The following is a 15,427-nucleotide window of genomic DNA, read 5'->3' on the forward strand; positions in this document are numbered from 1 at the left end:
GTGGGAAAACAAAGTATGCAAATAATAGTTTTCGAAAAAAATTGAAGGCACGTTCTGATTGTTTCCCTCATCGGAGTACGTCGAGATGAAAACTCAGAAATTCAATACAAATTACCATGCCTCCTATTTCCACAATCAGTGGAGATATGACCGTAGCCACCACACTCATAGCATTTAGGTTTTCCTGAGTAGTTTCCCTTGAAGCTTCCTTTTCCAGTTTTACTGGTGTAGTCACTACTGCTGCTGTAAGTTTTCTTCCTAGGAGCATTCGGATTTCTAGAGGAGTTCTTGCTTTTGAGAAATCTTTTGAATTCCTTGGTCAGTAGAGCAAGATCTAGTGTTTCTTCTTCCTCTTCTACTCCTTTTATTGCCTTGAAGGCTACTCCCTTATTTTTCTTCTCAGGTTTTAACCTCATCTCATAAGTTTTGAGATTTCCAATGAGCTCATCGAGTGGATACTCATCGATATCAAATGAGTCCTCTATACTAGTGACCTTTGAATGAAATTTTTCTGGCAAGGCCCTGAGTATCTTTTTGACTATCTTATCTTCATCAAGAGGTGCTCCCAGGCTACGACACTGACTGGAAATTTTAAGAATTCTACCATGAAAGTCATCCACGGTTTCATCATCTCCCATAGTCATGGTTTCGAACTCAAAGATCAATGCTTGTAATTTCTGTGCACGTACCTTTTTATTTCCTTTATATGTAGTCTGTACGTAGAAGATCCCACGCCTGCTTGGCAGTATCACAATGGCTGATCCTCAGTTTTTCCCGTTCAGATAGGGCTGTGAAAATGCTGTTCTTAGCCTTGAAGTCTGCTTGCAGATCACGAACTTCTTCCTCAGTCCAGTCCTTCCTTGGTTTGGGAGTGGCAGTGGAAGAGCTTTCTCCTTTTGCTTTCACCATAGGTACGGTCCAGCCATTTTCTACAATATTCCACACATGTTCATCTTGAGCATAGAGATAAGATTTCATGTATATCTTCCACTGAGTATATTTTTCACATCCGCCATCGAACCATGGAGAACTATTTACAGATCCACCAGCAGCTCTATCACGTGAATGTTCCATCATTCCCGGATCACTAGAAAGTTCTAGAACCCGCTCTGATGCCAAATGAAAATACTAGATGGATCTATGTTGAGTAAAGATGCGTAAATATACCAACTCACAACACAACGACTTGCTAACGCAGTATAAACCTCACCACTGAGGAAACATCACTGCGAGGCTATTTTTGTAGCCCACACGTATAAATCAATACACTATGAAATCAGATTTTTACAAGAAACAAGTTGTGGTATTTAACACAACCACATTACAAGCAAATCAGCTAACTTGTTTACACCTTGCACAACTTATTCTACACAAGAACAAACTGATCTATAGCAGTAAAGCAATCTGCACTATCTCAAGTTTCTTTCCCTCTGATCTCATGTAGTTCATCAAAGAAAACACACACAATAATAAATCATGGAGAGTTTTTATGAAAACGTATTGTGAAGACTATGCAACACACGCAACACCCTTTTTAACTCAAAAACTCTACCTCTAGAAATGCAATTTCAAAACCTTTTATAGAGGAGCAAGACTCCCCCTCAAACAAATCTTTTCTTAATCCCCAAATAAGGTAAATATGGAAAGGTTTAAAAACTGTTTTGAATATGCAATCAAATCTTTATAAGATATGTATTTTGAAAGCATTGTAAATCAATTTAGAACCATGCAAAAATGATATGTATTAAAAAAAATACCATCTTATCAAGATCAGTGAGCATGATTTCCTTGATTTCCTCTTGGATGATCCGATTCTGCAATCTTCCTTTATAGCCTTGAACCACCGGAAAGGCAAGAGAGATATTCTCTTAATCCTTTGTATCTTCTGATTTCCTTGTGGCTTTGGGAAAGTCATGTGTTGAATAGGGATAGTCCAATGGACTTACAAAATGATACGAAAATAATTTTTCTTTTTGAATTTATATATTGAGGAAACTAAGCTGTTTTGTATATTTGTTATTATTCAAATTTATATATTGTAAAAATGGGGTAGTTATAAATAAGATCATATGCACCTATGTTATGTTAGATTTGGTCATACAATATGCTTTATGTTAAATCACTCCATCTATTAACAACAAGATATTAAAAGGAATAAAAATTAGGGAATATGTTTATTTACCCAAATTTGAGCTACACTAACCCCACTCACCTAATTAAACATCTTATGAGATTGCCAACTTACCTAATAAATTACATATTTTTTTACCTAATACCCAATTAAGTTTTATTTTTATTTTTTGGATAATTTTGCCTTCTCTCTCTCTCTGTCATGTAGAGAGAGAGAAGTTATCGGAGACTTCGTCGGACTCCGATCACAGGCCGCAAGAATCTAGTCACCGACTAGCGAAATCCGAAGACTAGAGATCAAAGTCTGGCGACCAGTGACTGAAGTCTAGCATCTAGTTTTATTTCCCCCCAATAATACCAATAAACTTTTCTGTCCCCTAATAAAAATTTATTGGGTTTTATTGGGGGTAATAAAAGTCTCCGACGATCTCTTCGGTGACCTGTAAGATCTTTGCCAACCTCTTTGAGGACCTTCAGCCAATGTTCTAAAAATCGGCCTAGGCGCCTAGCATTATGGCCTGGGGTATGCTGGTGACCGCCTAGGCGTTCTAGGCGCTGGAGCGTTTTGGCGTTCTAGTCATCGTCTAAACTACAACTTCGTCTCAAGTCTCAACACAAAACGAGACTCTCAAACTCTCAGAATCTTAGATTTTCTCTCTCCAACTCTCAAGACTCACTCTCCCCCAATCTCCTCCGCGGATGACGGTCGATGACACAGGCACGGTGGGCTGGCGACACATTAATCTTCTCTCAGTCTATCCTCGAATCTAATTTCGATCCGGCCTTCTACTCGAACTCAATCTGGCCATCAGTGACTCTCTCTCTCTCTCTCTCTCTCTCTCGTCAAATTCTATGCGGCCCTCCCTATCCTCGTCAGTCTCTCTCTCACAAAACTCAAATCTATTTGAAAATCTGAAATTTAAAACCCAGTTCTTGGTTTCTCAATTTCCCCTGTTATGTACTTATTTCACTTTAATCAAAATTGATATAGTGTACGTAGGCTGTCTTCTATACTTCTATGTAGAAATAGTGGTGTTTGTTATGTTCTTGATTCGATGTGGTTTAGTGGAAATGCTTTAGTGTTGTTTATTATGTTCTTCGAGAATTAATGTTCTTGGTTACTGAGACACTGATGTATTGTTCTAGTAAAACCTTTCAACTCCGATTCCTGAAAATTGAAAGTTACATCAGCTTGGTTCATAGCTTTGTAATGAGGGAGTTGGCATAATTGGAATTCCTGGACTTTTTAGTTGTGAAAATATGACTTTCAGTTTCCTGCTCTTGGAAGGCAATAAAGTTGGGAATAATTTGTGAGATTTGTATACTTTTGCTAGAAACTTATTGTTTCTTAATTTTCTTCTGGAAATTTAGACTGAACAAGAAACAAATGAGGTTTATGCGCATACGAGTACACTACTGGTATGGTAGAAATGGGTCAGTTATTGGGAGGAGATTGATGATCTTAGATGCTAACCGACAATGGGATATTAGTTTAGAAATATTTTTGTGGCTGTGATGATCTAGTATATATGTTAACTAACTATGGAAATCAATACCTTTTATATTTTTATTATATAATTATATGGTATTGAAATTAAAATAAAATTTAAAATAAGAAAACCCTCGAGGCACCGCCTGACTAGCGCCTAGCGTTTTTTAGAATCTTGTCCAGCGATCGGAGTCCTGCAACTGGTGACTGAAGTCTAACGTCCAGTTTTATTACCCCCCAATAATGCCCAATAAACTTTTATTACCCCCAATAAATTTTTATTAAGTGGTAATAAAAGTTTCTGGCAAGCTTTCCGATGACTTATAAGATCTATGACGACCTCTTTGGAGACCTCCGGTAACCTCCATCAGGTGACCAGATTCCGGCGACTAGAGTCCCACGAAGTCTCCAATGACTTTTTAATTATTCAGAGGTCAAACTTGTCTTGTTACATTTAAATGAGGTGTGGGCACACAAATCTTTTAGTAAAGTAAGTGAGCATTTATTAGGTCAAATTTAGGCAATTGGTCAAGAGTTCTAAAAGTTACAACTCATGCCATCCACAACAAAACTACATTAAATGTCATTAATTAATAAAAGCAAAATGAAGTCATAACAACTATAAAAGTGATGTTCTATCCTTTGACTAGGTTATTCTAGGCTCATTCAATCATGTTTGATATTGTGTTCGCTTATGTAAAATATTTTGTAAAAGTGAAATTCGCTCGATAAATTCAGACGTTTTATTGTTACTCTTATTTATGGCGCATAACCAAGTTACCAAATAATATTTTGAAGCGCAGTACGTTAATATGATGTTGTGATTGCAATCATTTTCTCTCTTTTTTTCTCAATTACTCCACATATCATTAAGACCATATGATTGGGTTCCCAAAACCCCAAATGCCATCATCATACGTACAGATGCCAAGGACTCCATCTCCATCATTGCATATGGGAATATAGAAAGTAAAGAGTGTAAAATATTATTTGGACCTAATATTATCTACATTAAGTAAATAACAAACTTATTAAACTTATTACAATAAATGGGAAATATATGAATTATCTACCTAGACACCTAATGAGCTTTGGTATGTCACTCATATGGTCAGGAATCCATTTTGATAAAAATAAATGTCTAATTAGTTGATATGATAAATTATAGCATCTTTTCAGAAATAACTCATTGGCTAGAATCAAGGATTCTTTTATGGGAAGACCTATCTAGCTTGTATAAATAGGCGCTTGAAGTCCCTATTCACTATGTGAAAAAACATTCAGTCTTTCCCCATAGAGAGGAGTTAAACACATAGTTGAGTAGAAGATTTCTTGCGTGTGGCTGCTTGAAATTTTGGAGCTCGGATTATTTGTGTTGAATAGCTGTGTTGCTGCTACTGCTTTTGAAGGAATGGTTGTTGTGCATGAAGCAAGTTGTTTGGCTCCAGTTTTGTTGCAGCTAGTCAACAGTCTCTTTTCTTGCGCGAGCATGCCATCACCGTTCGGGTGCGGTCATCGGGAGTGTCCCTTGACCTGACTTCTTTCAAACGATTGTGGACGAGGAGAGCACCAACCTCGTCGTGTGATTCTTTGTGCCTCATGGCGAGGTATTTTGCTGAGCTTCTTCAAAATCACAATCAATACTCAATGTTGTAGATCGAGCAGAGCGAGAACTACTAGGAAGTGAGGAGAACTTGCTAAAGCGTGACTTTAGCTTGGCTGGAAGGTTTGGTGGCACTAACAGTCGGCTCTTGAGGAGACTAGGACTGGAGTGTGGCTACCGGTAAGAGAAGGGGAGGATTGCTCTAGAGACACTTGGATAATCTTAGAGATTGTTGTTGTGAATGTGTGTGTGTTGAAGTGTTTCATTGTAACCTCTATTTATAGGCTACCATGCCAAAGTGGTTGGTCTTAAACAAATGATAGTGGAGCACTAATTGGAAATAGTGGAGCACTAGTTGGAGATAGTGGAGCACTAAATGGAGATAGAAATGATGAGTTTTGGAGTGATTTTGAATCACTTTCGGCTCCTTTATTCCTTCAATTATATCTCCACCAAGACGTCATAATGGGTCTTCGACTCCTTCATATAAAATGGTCCACAATGAGTGTAGATCATTGTGATAAAATTTCAGAGCTTAATTCCATATGGTTGGGCCGGAAATGCTGCTGTACTCCTCACAGGTCCAGTTTTTCAGTTTTGCTTCTGTAGAAAATTGGACTAATTGTTTGAAGGCTTTCCACTTGAAACTAGATCTTACACTCTTCATAAGAAATTATTCTTGGGATGTCTAGTATTAATCTGGAAAGTTTCAGCTTATTTGGATCTTGTTTGGTTAGTCTTCCGCCCCTCTTTCCTTGTTTAGCTCGGTTTCTCCTAGCCGAAGTAGGAAAATGTGCTAAAGTTGACTTTTCATTTCCATGCTTCCATCATTTCCTTTTCTTACAGCTCGCATAATTCTCCATAGTAGGCTTTATTTAGCCTCTAAATAATATATTTCGAACTTGTCCACAATATATCGCTTGAGCCACTGACATTGGCTCAATTTCTCCAACACATGCCTTATCAGGCCAAAATGCCACTACAACAAAAAAGCTAATTTGCGAGGAACAAGTTTGTCGTTGAAAATCAAAATTTCCTCGCTGTAGTGTTTTAGCGAGGAAAATATTTTGGTCGTCAGTTCCTCGCAGTAGGGTGGTCAAGAAAAGTTTTTGCGAGGAAAATATTAATTCCTCGCTAAACCCTTTTCGCGATGAATATATTATTTTCTCGCCGTTATTCTTTAGCTACAATTTTTTTCCTCGCCTAAACTCATAGTTTTTCCTTGTTAAAAAAGTTTCAGTGTTGAAAAATAGTCGTTATATATATTTCCTGGCAAAATAGAATTCATCGTTAAATGTTTGATTTCCTCGCTGATGATATTTCGTCGTTATAGATGTCTTTCCACAAGGAAGTATTTCCTCGCTATAAGCTATCTTCAACAAGGAAATTTATTTTCATCCCCAATATATATCTTTTTAGTGAGAAAATTATTTCTCACCAAAGGTGCTCAATGTCGAGAAACTTTAAATTTATCAATATAAGTACTGTGATCTATAGCGAGGAAATTGAGTTTTGTCATTGTAGGTTCTAATCTATAGTGAGGAAACTTAGTTTTGTTGCTATAGATTCTAGCCTATAGCCACCACAAAGTTTCAGGTTTTTGACTTTTTGGTCATGAATAAACTTCAGTCACAGGCATATATTAGTGACCATGTCGACAGACCACTAAAACATTGATCATCGAAAAGAAAATATAAATCTGCGAATAATTAAATAAATAGCCTTTATATGCCTTTTAATTTTGGATCTCCATTACACTTGAACATTTGTGATGAATACCCATCAAAATTGTGAAATACAAAATAACAGTCTAGAACAATAAAAGAAACCATCTTTGCAGAACTCTTAACTATTTGAGAGATGCTGCAGTGCTGCACTTCTGAATTGACCACCCAACACCATTCTGCAAATGAAAAGCATGAAACAATGTGATTTACTGTGAAGGAGAATGCAACAACAAAAAGTGGCAGGGCGCTTGCAACAGCTACAACACAAACTAGATTCAGAGATTAGTCAAAGCTAATCCTTTCACCATTTTCTTATAAGCAAATTCATTACAAGGGCCAACAGATAGTTCATGCAAACAAAAGAGGCAAGGGGTTATGAAAAGCATAAACACTTGCAATAGCTACAGCACAAACTAGATTCGGAGATTGGTCAAAGCTTGCTAATCATAGCAATGCTAAATTAGAACAAAATGAAATGCAAAGATGCAATGATTCATTGTTCCCTACCGATCATAGTAGCCAATAGCTATGCAAATCAAAATAAAGACAACCATTCATAAGAAAAGGATATCAGAAGTAACAATGACTTCAAATGGCATGGAATCAAGGGACAGTACCAACCAAGACTCTTCAGAATCATTTTAGAGAACCAGAACATACACTTTAGAAGAGACACTTACCAAGTCAGAAATTAGATTGAGCTAAGTCTAGAATGCAACCACAAGGCCTTTCGAGAGGTCTTCCAATTAGTCTGTATTCTTTATCACAGGATTCTCCATGTTTATTCTGGGTTAGCTCCAGTACACAACGTCCTTAACTCCATATCCAATGCCATCTAGTCAGATAGAAGTACACTGAAGTAAAAAACAAAAAACAAAAAAGCCAAAAATAAATTACAGTAATGGCAAATACAAAAATACAGAAGAAGAAATAGGATGTATACAAATTGATAGAGTAGAATAAGAGAATTGCACGCACTGCACATAACAAAAACTAAAATGAAATTAGACCTCCATATATATATAATATGAACCAAGAACTGCCAGACTTCTTTTTCCCACCCATTGACTTCATTAGCTCATTCTGTTTATACTTGTAAAATGAATAAACCAAAGAGATCAGCACCAATAAACCAAAACTAATAACTGAATAAAAGAGGGATAGGATCACAAAGCAAACCAATAATAACAATTGCATCTTATTAAGTAAATTATATACAGGTACCTAGGATGAGATTGAATAATGATAACCAATTGCTCAGAATGAGAGAAGAATCCAAAATTGAAACAACAAAAGTCCATAGGGATGAAAACATGCCTAAAGATCCAAAATTTTTGGACTACAACGAGAGATAATGAAAACCCATTTCGAACCCAGAATAAGAGAGCAATTGGTAGTGCAGCGACTTTAAAAGCTTGAATTGACCTGGGATTGACAACCCTTTGTCCTGGACTCACAATAAAATCAAAATACAGGTTGAGTTCAAATCGAATCGGGCATTCCATTAGAATGCGTTTAATTGAAATTACCCCAATTATATAAACTACTACATCTCACATTTAGATTTAGCAGATGATAAAAAGACGTTGATTAATCAAGCTATACAAGAATGATATAGGGAGAAAGAAAGATGAATCTAATCTTACTCACAGAGATGAGAGCTTATCTTTGACGGATTCAGAGAGGACAGAGACGGAGCTTCAGAAGAGGAGAACGCCGTGAGGGTTTGAGAGAAAAATGCGAAAGACAAAGTTAAGTATGCTTTAGGTTTTATCTTTCTTTTTTTTTTCCCCCTTTTTTTTTTCTCCTCCCCGCCTTCGATAAATGAAAACTCAAATGTCCCGCTTCTCTATTTTTCTTTTTCTTTTTCTCTAATCCTTTGTTCCGCCGTTTATTAAAATAAAATGTGCCATAAATATAAAACGGGGTTTAGGGTTTAGGGTTTAGGGTTTAGGGTTTATGGATTAGGGTTTAGGTTTTAGGGTAATTTTATGACTGTGAATAGCTTAATGGTTTCGATTTGAATATTTGTTGTCATAATTTATTTAAATACTAGAATCGGATAGATTTTGCATTGTCAAGGTTCTATTTCATAGAGTGTTCCACTTATTATCCCTCAAATTAGAGTTTGCATTGTCAAAGTTCAATTGCATAGCGTGTTTCATATATGATCTTTCAAATTGAACAAGAAAGACATCCATTATTGAACGACCATTGATTCATGTATATACAATATAGGTCCTATCATGAGTTATTGTCATACTATCAGGGTAACAAATAAACTTATGCTATGTGAGATGTCATGATTCTTTGGTAGAAGACAAACAAAGTTGAGGGAAGCTCAATTACAAAAAATGGGGAGTGAAAACAAGTCATTTGTATTGATATTTACATATTAACATTTCAAATTAGTATTGTGAATAACTATCGATTTTCATTAACTTGTTTAATAACGATGAAATCATTCCTACATACTCGCTTTACGATTTTAGAGATTCATGATATTCAATCATACTTTTAAAAGCAAAAATATTCATATACTACTTGTGTAAATGAATAATGATTATGAAATCAAATACGTCAGTAGCGCATTCCACACTCAAAAAGAAAAAGGAAAAATGATTAAGACAAATACACCTAGCACATCTCATTCATTGGTAGTCTTACTTGTGGTATAAAATTATTAAAATCTTTATTATTTATGGATCTATTTCTTCATCTCAAATTTTTTGATTTATTATTAGCAGGGTCCTTTGGGTGGTTCGAGCAATGGGTATTGTCGCGGCTATCTTAGGTTTGAGTCCTTAATTTCTGCGAATTTGCAAACTTTTTGTTTTTTTTTCTTTGTTTTTTGTGACTTCGCCTTTCACTTTTTTGTTGTCCTGCAATGTATATTAATGCAAAATTTTCTTTTGACAAAAAAAAAAAAAAAGAAGAACATTTTTATACTTGACATCAAAATAATAATTTTAAGTAAATGGTAGCAATGATTTTGTCATCCTTTTTCTCTTTTTTATTGATATTTTACTGCGATTCTATGATTTTTTTTTTGTGCCCGCTAAAAAAAATTATGTGCACGCTTTTTGTTTTTTAATTTTAATATCTCCAATTTTTTTTGCCCTGCAAAACCTACAATGACAAAATAATTAGACCCTCGCTAAATGTATCAGGGGGAAGGAAATCATTTATTGCTCAAGTAAGACTTTTAGTGAGGAATGCTCAGATCATCGCTAATAAATTTGGGGGGTCTTATAGAACTTTTAGTCAAACTAATAACGATGAAATCGTTATTTCCTCACTAATTGGTTCTTTTGACAAGGAAATGGTTCCTCGTAGAACACATACTTTTAGCGAGGAAACTATAGTTTTATCGCGGTTGAATTTGGCGGGTGTTACACAATTTTCCGCCAAATTAATAACGAGAAAAGTATTTTTTTTTCCTCTCTAATTGCTTCTTTTGAGGAGGAAATGGTTCCTCGTAGAACATGTACTTTTAACGAGGAAACTATAATTTTGTCGCCGTTGAATTTAGCGGGTCTTACACAATTTTCCGCCAAACTGTTAACGAGGAAAGTGTTATTTCCTCATTAATGACTTCTTTTGACGAGGAAATTGTTCCTCCTAGAACACAGATTTGTAGCGAGGAAACGCTAGTTTTATCGCCATAGAATTTGGCGGGTCTTAGACAATTTTCCGCCAAAAAAATAACGACGAAATCGTTATTTCCTCGCTGAATGTCATTTTCGCGATGAAAAAATTCGTCACCCAAGTCTCATATTTTCCTCGCTAATAACATGACGCTTCAAGAGACCAACTTATGATCACATTTAGTGATGAACTGAAATATTCGTCGTAGAAAGTGATATATAGTGAGGAAAATATATTCCTCGTAGAAGACTTAATAGCATTTAATGAGGAATTGAAATATTCCTCGTAAAAGGTGACATTTATTGAGGAAAATAAATTCCTCGAAAAAAACTTGGTCGCTAAAAAGACTTTCTGTTGTAGTGTGCTCATTTTGGGTCCAAACATTGCCCCCTAGACCTCGAAGTCAAAGGTCCTCGTCTTGACTGAAGAGGTCTTGAATCAGTACCGCTCTTATAATGTCGTTGCTTCAAAGTCGTTGCTCCAAGGCCACTTTTATTGGCTTGAAATTGCTTGACTGATTCCATATAGGCCTCTAAATAGGCCATAAAGCTTGAACACCACAATCTGAATTGCCTTTGTCATGAACTCACGTTTTCTTTATCAACTTTATTGCCTCTCATGTATCTGATGTCTGGTATGCCGTGAATTGGTGAAACTTGGGTAGGTGTTAGGAGATCAGAACTTTAGCGTGCCACCCCCCCCCCCCCCCCCCCGTGCGAAGGAGACTGCTTTCTATCGCGAATGAGGATCCTTCTCTTCCTTGGTGGTAACTTCGCCATGTGTATAGCAGCACGTATCTGCCTTGTTCGCTGGCTCTCTGTTGATTTTCTCAAATGTAGGTGTTGGAGCCACTTCGCTGGCTAAATCAAGTTTGATCAAGGCCTACGTACTTGGCGAAATAAGATGCAGAATAGCAAACTGTTTGCTGTCATTTAATCCTTCGCGAGTCTTATGCTGAAGAGGATGATTGGATCATGGCTATCGACATCATGACATGTGACCAAGCGAAACCACCATACTTGCTGCAACTTTAGCATCTAAAACCGCATCGGTTTTAATCATGTTTTAATTAAAAAACATCAGGCCACTATGCTAGCCTTGCGGTGGTTGGAAAAGGTGGAATATCTTCACTGTCGCCTTAGATGCAATTCTCAAGATGGAATAATGATTCATTAATTATCAACTAGGGCCACTCACTGGCCCAGCTAATAAATTAATCTCCAAAATATCTGAGCTATAAATCAAGGTGTAATGGAGAAGTATCTTCATTGTCACCTTAGATGCGATTCTCAAGATGGAATAATGACTCATTAATTATCAACTAGGGCCACTCACTGGCCCAGCTAATAAATTAATCTCCAAAAATATCTGAGCTATAAATCAAGGTGTAATGGAGAAGTGTTCCTTGCGACCTAGAAATGGTATCCAAGAAACCATTCGTTATCGATCAGGCAGATGAAATCACTGAGAAAGCCGCATTCACCTGGCGGACTAACATGAGTGTTCGATGTAGAAGTCAGACCGGAGAGGAGAGAAGTCGACTGATGGGCTTTGGTGGCGGTGATAGTCAAGCGAGTCTGGGTCCCACACCTCGCGATCGTTTGCCAGATGATGCTATGGCCTATTATGGGCTTCCCATCCGCCGTCCCATAGCGGCTCTTTGGCAGGTGCCTGGTGATTTTAGCAGTTGGCGACCAAGGAGGAAAGTGGGCTTCTGGCCTACCATCGCTCCCGAGGAAAAGGTTTGGTATCAGGAGGTTCGAGCGAGAGATTTGGCCCAATGGGATGCGGTGGGTATCACCCAAACCATCGATCTATGCTTCTGTCTTCCCCATAACACTAACCCTGCACCGCTGGCCGCCGCTCTTTGCTTCTAGAACACCTCCAGCAATACATTCGATTTTGGGTTTGGGCAGATGAGCATAACCCTGCTGGATGTTCTTAGCATCACGGGGTTGCCCATTGACTTTGACCCCTATGTGCATGGTCAGTTTGATGGCATTCAATTTTCTTTGAGAATGGATATGGCTAGTCGGGGGCATCACAGCAGATCCTACCCAATCTGGCGCGACTATTACTGCACCTAGCATGACCATGCAGGAGGTATCGCATTCCTGGAATTCTGGCTTTGCAAATTTATCTTTTGCATTTCTTCCAACAAACCTATTGGGCCTTGGAATTCTCTGGCCACTGCTCTCTACAATGGTACTTGCGTTGGCCTTGGGCAACCTGTATTGGGTGCATTATATTGTTCCCTTTATAGGGCCATAATGCGCCCCTTTGATACCGACATTAGTGGCCCTTTCTGGATTCTTGCCTTTTGGCTGCAGATTTATTTCCCTCGCTTCCATCGCGATGATATTCCAAAGGAACCTCCAGTCGATTCCCTTTTGGGGAACTGGCTTTGCCGCAATGTAAGGTATCGAGCTCTTCCCTACTCCGAGTGTTTTATTTACTTGTACTTGCTGTGGGAGATGCCGGACCCAAAAATAGTCCTTTCTAGGCGTTTCCCTCCTCCCCTTGACGATGGCTTTCTACCCAGTGGACGGGATCATAGCGAAAGAGCCCTCCTGGCCTTTCGTCGCGCCATCTCCTGCTTGGATATTCGTCTTGCCACCGACTGCATAAGTTTTGAGCTTTATGCCCCTAACCACTTCGCTCGCCAATTTGGGTTGGCCCCGTTGGTACCTTGGCCTCTGGTTGATTCTGCCAATTATTACACCTCTTGGCGGAGATTAGCCCCACCTGGGTCTGCCCCCTTTCAGAGTCAGTTTACTTTGATAGTGATTCCCCTTTGGGTCAGAGCGTTGTACCCCCTCAACGATGTCAACGATGATTATGCTGATTGGTGGAAAGAAGTGTCCGTGAACTGTTGGGACCTGCCACATGACGAACTCTTCGTCCTGATCTTTCGTAGCATGAGTAGTCCTGGTCCGGAGGACCGCGAGATTCTTGAGCGCTTCTCCAACCCTGCAGCACAACCCCCGCGACCTACTCTACCTTCTCGCTCATCGCGTCCAGGGATACAAATCCACGAGCTTAGGGCAACAGTAAGTTTTTGTCTTTCTTCACCATTCCTTTTCCTCATGAAATGATTTTCCCGCTCTTATTCCTGAGTGTGTTTTGCAGCAAAGTACCCGGAGCAAGACAAACTCTGTTCAGGCCAGGAAACAAAGGGCAATAGTAGAGGAGACTCCTGATGGAGAGTCTTCTCATGATGAAGATCCTGCTGAGGTAATTTGGTTAAGAACGATCCCAAACTTGCATATTTGGTGCTTTCCCCCTTTTTGAATTGTGATTCTTTTCTCGTACAGGCCACTGCTGTCTTTGCTTGCAAATGCGATAGGTCTCAATCCGTCGAAGAGAGTTTTGAAGATGACGAACCTCTGGGAATGCGATTGGTAAACTCCGGCCTCGTCTTATTCTATTTAAATTTTAGAATCTGGGCATGATCTTCATTACATATCTTTTGACAGGTCCGTCAAAGGACCACTGATCCCTCTCGCCTGAGCGAGGCTGGATCCTCAGCCGCTGCAGAAGAGCCAACTCTCTCGCTAGTTCAAGCATCAACTAATCCGTGGCGCCTCTTCCGTCTCCCACATCTACAGAGCATCTGCAAGGTCCTACCATTCTAATAATGATCTCCGATGACGACTCCTTGGAGCATGAAAGCGTGGAAAGTCACTCTGAGGCTTCTGCCGCTTATGAGGAACTGATGACGACAGAGATTCTCGCGGCACTAGAGGTCCAAAAGGTGAATGAGATGAGGCCTCTTCCTCTTGGTGATCACGTACCAGATATTGACCCGACAGCTCAAGAGGTAAGCCACTGTTGGCCAATACTTTCCATTTTCCTTTTTGATCCAACACCGCTCTCTGACTTTCTGAATCTGACCAGGATTCTGTTTGTACCGAGGAGGTGGCTACAAACATTGAGGGTCCTATCGGTGGGACAGTCACCCCAGAGATGGAAAATGATACTGACGGTGGTGGTTCCCCCCAAGTCTCGCGAATAAATGTGACAACCGTCGAAGCCGAGGGCCCTGTGCTTGAATCTACTCCACTTGCCCATGGTGAGCCGCGAGTGGAGTTTCCAGATTCTCCTGCGGCTGAAGGCATAGACCAACCTATTGGAGATGAAGAAACTGAGGAAGCTGTCCACCCTTTTGCATTGGTGGTTCGTGATCCTGTGGTGCCTCTGCCGCCTCCTCCTCCTACCAGATTCGAGAGATTGATGAGGGTGTTGGAGGTAACTCCTCCTTCTGCTATGGATGAGGCTAAGATGGTGCTTCATGAACATCTGGGTCCTCAGGTATTGGAGACTGACATCCTCCCGCGAGTCTTGGAAGCTCTAAGGTATCTTCGCCAAGAGAAGGTTTTGACTCCGTGGCAATTTAATGCTATCGACTCTCTGTTGAATGAACTTGATATGGCCCGCCGACGTCAATCGGCGGCGAACACCCAGGCTCACGACGCTCAAGAGGCTTTGAATAGTGTCTCTCGAGAAATGGACTTCTCCTGCGATATTTTAAATGAACGATCCATCCGCCTGCGGGAACTACAAATCCAAAGGTCCGACTTCAAACTTCAGATCGAGGACCTCCAAGCCCATTTAGCCTTTGTTGAGAATGCGATTGTTGCAGAAGAAGCTCAACTCGATGAGCCTTTGGCTGCTTCTGAAGAAATGGGCCGCAACCTGGCCCGTATCAGAGAACAGGCCACTCAGGCCGAAGCTGGTGCCATTGCGGCGAAACTCCGCGTGGAGGAACTTTGTTTGAAATTGAGCTTTGCGGGCCAATCTCTGTAAGCCCCCTCAAAAACCTCGGTCTCC

General features: G+C 39.4%; 1 long non-coding RNA gene across 4 annotated transcripts; it reads right to left on the minus strand.

Annotated features, from left to right (window-relative positions):
* Positions 1–6,931: 6,931 nt before the first annotated feature.
* Positions 6,932–8,728, minus strand: LOC112182153. 4 transcript variants are annotated; one of them, XR_005804754.1, is made up of 3 exons: positions 8,600–8,728; positions 7,630–8,396; positions 6,932–7,125 (listed from the first exon to the last, which is right to left on the minus strand). It is a non-coding gene; the product is annotated as an uncharacterized LOC112182153 (long non-coding RNA). The 4 variants fall into 4 exon arrangements; XR_005804756.1 differs by having other exon boundaries at positions 8,596–8,716; XR_005804755.1 differs by having other exon boundaries at positions 7,630–7,803; positions 7,960–8,682.
* Between the last annotated feature and the right edge of the window lie 6,699 nt (positions 8,729–15,427).

This window comes from Rosa chinensis, chromosome 1 (genome assembly GCF_002994745.2).
Source record: "Rosa chinensis cultivar Old Blush chromosome 1, RchiOBHm-V2, whole genome shotgun sequence".
Classification (NCBI taxonomy): domain Eukaryota; kingdom Viridiplantae; phylum Streptophyta; class Magnoliopsida; order Rosales; family Rosaceae; genus Rosa; species Rosa chinensis.